This window comes from Nomascus leucogenys, unplaced genomic scaffold (genome assembly GCF_006542625.1).
Source record: "Nomascus leucogenys isolate Asia unplaced genomic scaffold, Asia_NLE_v1 001026F_58870_qpd_obj, whole genome shotgun sequence".
Lineage (NCBI taxonomy): Eukaryota > Metazoa > Chordata > Mammalia > Primates > Hylobatidae > Nomascus > Nomascus leucogenys.
This window is the reverse complement of record NW_022096672.1, coordinates 39,992-47,011: the sequence shown is the minus strand read 5'-3', so window position 1 is coordinate 47,011 and position 7,020 is coordinate 39,992.

Here is a 7,020-nt window from a genome sequence, read left to right as displayed (position 1 = left end):
CACAATAGCAAAGAGTTGGAACCAACCCAAATGTCCAACAACGATAGACTGGATTAAGAAAATGTGGCACATATACACCATGGAATACTATGCAGCCATAAAAAATGATGAGTTCGTGTCCTTTGTAGGGACATGGATGAAACTGGAAAACATCATTCTCAGTAAACTATCGCAAGGACAAAAAACCAAACACCGCATGTTCTCACTCATAGGTGGGAATTGAACAATGAGAACTCATGGACACAGGAAGGGGAACATCACACTCCGGGGACTGTTGTGGGGTGGGGGGAGGGGGGAGGGACAGCATTAGGAGATACACCTAATGCTAAATGACGAGTTAATGGGTGCAGGAAATCAACATGGCACATGGATACATATGTAACAAACCTGCACATTGTGCACATGTACCCTAAAACCCTAAAGTATAATAAAAAAAAAAAAAAAAAAAAAAAAAAAAAAAAAAAAAAAGAAAACCAATGTCCTAAAATTTAAAGGTTAGGCCGGGCATGGTGGCTCACACCTGAAATCCCAGCACTTTGGGGGCCGAGGGGGGTGGATCATGAGGTCAAGAGATCGAGACAATCCTGGCTAACACGGTGAAACCCTGTTTCTACTAAAAATACAAAAAATTAGCCGGGTGCAGTGGCAGGTGCCTGTAGTCCCAGCTACTCGGGAGGCTGAGGCAGGAGAATGGCGTGAACCAAGGAGGCAGAGCTTGCAGTGAGCCGAGATTGCACTACTGCACTCCAGCCTGGGTGACAGAGCGAGACTCCATCACAAAAACGAAAACAAAAACAAAAAACAAAACAACAATAACAAAAAAAAATTTAAAGGTTAAACCCCACCACACCACCCATATCAGGGTCTCTCAACCTTGGCACTGTTGACTATTGACATTTAGGGCTGGATTATTCATTGTGGTGGGGACTGTAGGGTGTTTGCTGGGATCCTGCACCTTTCTCACTGGGAACCCCTCTGTCATGACAACCAAAAATATATCCAGACTTTGCCAAATTTGCCCTGGAGGTAAACCACCCCCGCTGAGAGCACTGCCTGTGTGGGACGGGGCAGCAGGAGAGCAGAGGGGCAGAGACGCACAGAGACAGTGGCTGCGGCACCTTCAGGAGGGATGCCAGGACAGCTGTCACGGCCCTTTCTCCTTTGAGCTCTCAGTTGGTTTCTCCAGCCACTGCTGTCCACATTCCCGTTGCCCTTGGGTACATGGGTTCTTTCGATGAATTGAAGGGCTTGGGGACTCAGTTTGTGTGGAAACAGCCCCAGGGCCTGGGCCCCGCATTTCCGTGTTTCTGTCCCACGCTCCTCCCTGCCCAGCGTTTCTCTCCATCAAGATCCCACGGCTGCACTTTCACCCAGGGCCACGCGGAAGCCGAACCCCCCCCCGAAGTCCGGGCTTTCGGTTCTTACACCTCGGTGAACTTTATTGATCTTCAAAAATCTTTGTTGAGCCTCCCCATCGTACTTTTGTTTCATATTTTCTTGTCTTTCTGTTCTCATCTTCAGTATTTTTATTCGTAGGTTTGGTTCATTGCTGTTTGTCGGATGAAGAGGGACTCTTACACTGGTGATCTTTCTGCCTTTCTTCTTTTTACCGTGTTCCGTGAAGGGTGGAAGTCTCCCCCCAAGGGCTGCCTAGCCCACATCCCACAGGTTGGCTGGGTGCATCTTATTTTTTTTTTGAGACAGAGTCTCACTCTGTCGACCGGGCTGGAGTGCAATGGGGTGATCTCGGCTCGCTGCAACCTCCACCTCCGGGGTTCAAGCAATTCTCCTGCCTCAGCCTCCCGAGTAGCTGGGATTACAGGCGTGCGCCACCATGCCCAGCTAATTTGTATTTCTAGTAGAGACAGGGTTCTCCGTGTTGGTCAGGCTGGTCTCAAACTCTCAACCTCAGGTGATCCGCCTGCCTTGGCCTCCCAAAGTGCTGGGATTACAGGCATGAGCCACTGCACCTGGCCACAAAATATTTTATCATTTCCATTCTGATTTCCTCTTTGAACCATGGACTATTTAGGAATGTGTTGTTTAACTTTCAGGCAGCTGGAGTTTTTCTAGTTATATTTTAATCAATTTTTAGATTAATTTTATTGTGTTCACAGAACATACTTTACAATCTGTTAAAATTTGTTGAGGCTTCTCAATGGCCCAACATACGATCAATTTAGCAAATGCTTCATGTGAATTTGGGAGGATGGTGACTTTCTGGAGTACTGGCCTGTGTATATGACATGTGGTTAAGCTGTTAGATCTTACCATTATGAAATGTCCCTCTTTATCTATAGCAGAGTTTTTTGCTTTACTATCTGTTTTTTTATTTTTTTGAGATAGAGCCTCACTCTGTCACCCAGGCTGGAGTGCAATGGCCTGATCTCAGCTCACTGCAACCTCCACCTCCCAGGTTGAAGTGATTTTCCTGCCTCAGCCCCCCAAGTAGCTGGGATTACAGGTGTCCATGACTATGCCAGCTAATTTTTGTGTTTTTAGTAGAGACAGGGTTTCACTTTGTTGGCCAGGCTGGTCTTGAACTCCTGACCTCAGGTGATCCACTCATCTCAGCCTCCCAAAGTGCTGGGATTACAGGCGTGAGCCACCGCACTAGTGTCTGTTTTGTCTGTTAATATAGCTACACCACCTTTCTGTTGGCTAGTGTCCTTGTGCTATATAGTTTTTTTTACTTTTAACCTTTCTGTGTTCTTAGAGTTAAAATGTGTCTCCTGTAAGCAACATATAGTTGATTTTTTCTTAATCCAGTCTGACCATCAGTGGGTTTCTTATCCATTTACATTTAATGGGATTTAGATCTACCCTCTTACTGTTTGTTTTCTCTTTTGTACATTAGTTTTTGTTTCCTTTTTTCTTCCTTTCTTAGCTTTCTTTGAATGGATTAAAATTTTTCTGCCATTATTTGTGAGTTGCATATTATTTTACTACCCCTTTTATAAGGTTTACCCTAGCAATTATAAAATGTATTCTTGACTTATTATGGTCTAATCCAATTATTACCATTACTAATAACAGCTGTATTTATGTTACTATAATCTTAGAAGCTTCGAATTCTACACCCTCCTGCATTTTGCACTGTGGTCTTCTTGCATTTTATTTCCATACATATTTTAACTCCACAAGACATAATAATTGTTGCTTTGTACAATTAATATTCACCCGCATTTATCCAAAAGTTTACCATCCTGGTTTCCCCGCCTGCATTTCTATATTTCTGTCTAACATTCTTAACCTTGGTATGAGCCTTTCTGATTACCTGTGTTAGCAGTAACTTCGTTGAGCTGCTTGGTCTCAGCCAAGGCTTACCACATGGGACTGGTATCTTTTTTAAAAATTAAATCTGCCACCCTGTGGGAAGACAAGCCTAAAAGTGTGGACCCTGGACCCAGGCTGCCTATGTTCAAATGCTGGCCTTGCCACTTTGCTGGCTATGTGACCTCAAGCAAGTAACTTAACTTTTCTGTGCCTTGGTTTTCTCATCTGTAAAATGGGATGGTGTGGTACTTACCATATAGTGTTGCTGTGATGATTAAATGAGTAAATATAGGTAAAGTACAGCAGCGTCCACATGTGGTTAGCTCCACACAGTGCAAACCATTGTCATCGTCACTGTTGCTTTTGGGTGAAGCACAATCTGAGTCTCTGAAGTTTAAAGCCATTGGTGACAGATCAGGGTCCACATGGCAGGTGAGGTGGAGGCCAGGCAGGCAGAGTCCCGGTGCCTGGTGGGCTCTGCACCAAAAGGAATAAAGGGGAGGTTGGAATCCTTCCTCATGAACATCAGGGCCCTTCTAGGAGGTGCTGTGATCAGAATAGACGGAAATTGGTGCTTGAAAGTCAGAAATACTGGGGCAGGTGTCTCCAACCCCACCTGGAAGGGGGGGGGGCAGTCAGGAAAGACTTTCTGGAGGAGGCAGCCTGGGAGCTGCATCTCAGGGCACAAATAGGGGTTAGCTGAGCTGAGAGGGGGAAAGATGCCCTCCCTAAGCAGAAGGGCTAATGTTTTGTTTTTTAGCAGACGAAGAACAGGGCAGAAAGCAGCTCCGGAGGCTGATAGAGAACCAGCGAGGAAGGCAGGCTTGGCCGGGGGAGCTGAGGGTGCCCGGTTCTGGGTGGGGGAGCCGAGGGTGCCCGGTTCTGGGTGGGGGAGCCGAGGGTGCCCGGTTCTGGGTGGGGGAGCCGAGGGTGCCCGGTTCTGGGTGGGGGAGCCGAGGGTGCCCGGTTCTGGGTGGGGGAGCTGAGGGTGCCCGGTTCTGGGTGGGGGAGCTGAGGGTGCCCGGTTCTGGGTGGGGGAGCTGAGGGTGCCCGGTTCTGGGTGGGGGAGCGTGGTTACGATCTCTCCAGGCAGAGAGGCAACAAGGCCACTTGTATTTACTGCAGTTACAGGAATGTTAAAAATAAAAATAAAATAAAAGAATTGGCCGGGCGTGGTGGCTTATAATCTCAGCACTTTGTGAAGCCAAGGTGGGTGGATCACTTGAGCCCAGGAATTTGAGAACAGCTGGGCAACATAGGAAAACCCCGTCTCTAATATATCTATATATCTATATCTGTATATGGTATATATTAGATATATAGTGTGTACACGCACACACACGCACACACACACACACACAATTAGCTGGGCGTGGTGGCAGCTACTTGGGAGGCTGAGGTGGGAGGATCACCTGGGTCCAGGAGGCTGAGGTTGCAGTGAGCTGTGATTACGCCACTGTACGTACTCCAGCCCGGGCAATGAAGCAAGACCTTGTCTTAAAGAAAAAAGGCGGGGTAAGGGATTATTTTCAAAAATGGGAGAACTGGCCGAACAGAGCTATACCTTTTAAAATTGTTATTTAAAATTTTTAATGTTTACTTTGAGTAATTTGACACATTTCTCTCTCGCACACACGTCTGTGTGCAATCTCATCTCATAAAGCATCCTTGTCTGCAGTCCACACACACGTGAGGCTTGGAACCCCCTACGTCGGGACGCCTGAGACCCTGGGCCGGGATTCTGGCCGCGGGAAGCAGCAAAAGGCTGCCCTGGGCGGGCATTTAGCTCTGTTTGGAGCCCCTCCGGCCGGGACAGAGAGGGCAGAGGCCTGGGCTGGAGGGTGCAGGACACAGGCTGTGCGGGAGGTCTGTGCTGCAAGGGGTTGGGTCATTCTGTCCCGAGTCGGCCCCGTGACCCCAGGATGACTGCACGTCATTCTGTCCCGAGTCGGCCCCGTGACCCCAGGGATGAGCAGATGAGGTGATCTCTTTGGGGACATCTGGAAAGTTCTCGCAGCCCGGATTCCATGTGGGTGGTGCGTCCTCAGTGTGCAGCAACGCCAGCCAGCCCCGGAACCGGCACCAGGCCATGAATATTTGCATCCTCAGCTGGCTGGGGGCGGGGGGCGTCTGTCCAGAGCCGAGGGACGATCGGTCTTGACGCGATTGCAGACAAACAAGCCACATAATTTCTTCCACGTCCTGCCTTGGTTCCATGAGCGCGGGTGCCTGGCGCACGGTCCCCGCCCAATTACGTCTCAATCAGTGTTAAAAGGCACCTGACATCTCCCTTTGATTTATGTATTAACCTTTACATCCAGCTGAGGCGGGCGCTGACTGCTTTCATCAGCTGCGCTGAGGCAGCTCCGAGGGGCTCCTCCGATAGCTCTTCCCACGGCGTCCCCAGGCCGAGTGCCTCCTTGAACACCCCAGGTTGGTGCACGAAGGCCGAGGCTGCGTCCCCGCCATCCCCAGCACCTCCACTGGAGGACAGTCTCCGGGAAGCTCCGGGAGCTGCAGGCCCACGGCTCTGTGCACTCCTTTCTCTGCACACACAGCGTTGAAAAAGACAGTGGCTGCCAAGTTTGTGTTGACGTGAGCACTTGTGGGGCCATGAGACTGTACAGCTGACAGACAGGGGCATGGGTTCCCAGAGACCCCCTCACATGTCTGCAGCCTCCCACAGCTGCCCTGTCACAGCCCCACCCTACGAGTGCACATAAACCCACACCACACACTTGTGTGCACACTCTAATGGGCAGACTGACTTGGCACAAGCACATGTGCTGACTGACATGCACACGGCACACACACTCACATGCACACTCCTGTACACTCACATACACACTCACATACACACTCACATGCACACACACAGTCACTCACATGGACACTCCCCCTCACGCACATGCACACTCACGTACTCATCCGGGGACAGCCTCACTCCCACTCACACACTGGCACACCCAGCAGACGTGCACACGTGGGCACACACCCGATGCTCACTGGCACACAGAACACGTGGATGGCAGAACTGATGGAACAGACACCCCAGCACCCCCTTCACCCCAGGGCGCCTGTGCAGGACGGGACTTCAACTCACAGCTGGATGGAGGTGGCCGGGCTGGGCAATCCAGGCGGTTCCACAGACGGACATGGGGCAGTGTGTTTTGGGTTCCAGGAGACGGTGGGGAATGGAGACAGGGGCGGGAGGGCGGCAAGTGCAGGTTAAAGGGCAAGTTGCGGCCCGGGCACCTGGGGCTTGGTGCACTGGGGACCCCGAGAGTCACAGGTGTCGTGTAGGGGCCCTAGGCTGAGCCCAGCCCTGGACGGGGACCGACGGGATAGCAGGGAACAAACGGTGAGGTGGTTAGTGCCTCTGCCGTCCCCTCTTCTTCCCAAAGGCCTTTGTAGAGCTGTCCCTTGCTAACCAAGCCCCCAGCCCTCGGTCCTGACCACCCAAAGGGCACACCCCTCACAACTGTCCCCAGCAGCAGAGAGGCCAGGACCACAGCTCCCAGACTCTCCTGGGCCTCAGCAGCTTCTGAGGATGCAGATTCCAGCCCCACCTCAGCTGCAGCAGCTCAGAACTTGTGGGAGAATCTGCATTTGTGTCAGACCTCCCAGGCAGTTCTCATGTAACGGCTGGTAGGCCACACTTACCCCGGGGCCCTGAGGCTGCTGTGCCTGTCTCATCAGTCACGATTCCACCATTAGGGATATGTTTCTTGGACCAAAGTACTT